This window comes from Apium graveolens, chromosome 11 (genome assembly GCF_009905375.1).
Source record: "Apium graveolens cultivar Ventura chromosome 11, ASM990537v1, whole genome shotgun sequence".
NCBI lineage: Eukaryota > Viridiplantae > Streptophyta > Magnoliopsida > Apiales > Apiaceae > Apium > Apium graveolens.
The window spans coordinates 74,913,797-74,915,090 of NC_133657.1; the positions used below are offsets into that span (position 1 = coordinate 74,913,797).

The window sequence follows — 1,294 nt, forward strand, 5'->3', positions numbered from 1 at the left end:
TTTTTTTACAAATATGGCTTATAGCCTTACAAATGAGTATTTTTTCTCATAAATCTCGGGGTGAGCGAAGATCGAACCCAGTACCTGGGACGATAGAGGATAAACTCTTAACCACTTGAGTTATCCAACCGTGCTCAGAATTTGGAATTCTTGTTTCGAGAACTGTAACCTAAAAATTTCTTGGTGTAGTTTGGGGTTGCAGATGTTATATTTCAGTTGCTGGCATTTATTTATTGATTAAACATGTTATTTTGGATTGAGGTTTCATAGTGACGACCAAATCCTCTGACTCCGGATTTGGGGGCGTTACAGCAAGGCATTGGCAATCTACCCAATTTGATTCTCCAAGGTCTTGATAGAAACTGCTTGGCTCTTACACATGAGCCTCAACTCCTCCAATTCAGATTTTTCATTAGATTGTGTTACCTGTTGAAGTTGGAGTTGTTGCCTTAGTGCATATTGCGGTTGTTGAAAACCAGGAGGGTTATATTGCTTTGCTGCATATGGTTGATAAGGTTGTTGCACCGTATTTTGATTGTTGCTCCAGCTGAAGTTAGGATGATTGCGGTTGTTGGGATGATAAGTGGCTGGAGCTTGTTGTTGGGATCTCTGAAAGTTTCTAACAAAATAAGCTGATTCACTAGAAATAGCACAATGTTCAGTCTTATGTGCACCTGCACAAAGCTCACAAACACTAGTGATTTGATTAACCCCATAATTAGCCAAAGAATCCACTTTCATCGTCAAACCTTGAAGTTGAGCAGCTATAGCAGTAGCTGTATCCACTTCCAGAAATCCTGTTACCTTGCTTTGTGGCATTCTCTGCATTGGATTCTGGTATTCATTAGCTGCCATTAGTTCAATCAACTCATAAGCTTCATTGTAGCTTTTGGCCCATAAGGCTCCACCTGACGTTGTATCGAGCATGGGTCTAGACTGTGCACCCAAACCATTGTAGAAATAATTTATGATCATCCAATCAGGCATGCCATGGTGAGGGAACTTTCTAAGCATCTCTTTGTAGCGGTCCCAAGCCTCACACAATGATTGTCCAGATTGTTGTGCAAACTGAGTGAGAGCATTCCTAATTGCAGTTGTGTTCGTCATATGGAAGAATTTAGTGAGAAACTTTTGAGCAAGATCCTCCCATTTGGTGATAGAACCTGTTGGTAGAGAATGTAACCAACACTTAGCCATATCCCTCAAAGAGAATGGGAAAAGCCTCAGCTTAATAGCATCTTCAGACACCCCATTGAACTTGAAAGTGTAGCATATTTTGATGAAATCTATTACG

At 40.5% G+C, this 1,294-nt stretch overlaps 1 non-coding gene across 1 annotated transcript; it reads left to right on the forward strand.

The window, feature by feature from the left end:
* Positions 1–985: 985 nt before the first annotated feature.
* On the forward strand, positions 986–1,092 carry LOC141699537 (small nucleolar RNA R71). The gene has a single exon (XR_012565989.1). It is a non-coding gene; the product is annotated as a small nucleolar RNA R71 (small nucleolar RNA).
* Positions 1,093–1,294: the final 202 nt, after the last annotated feature.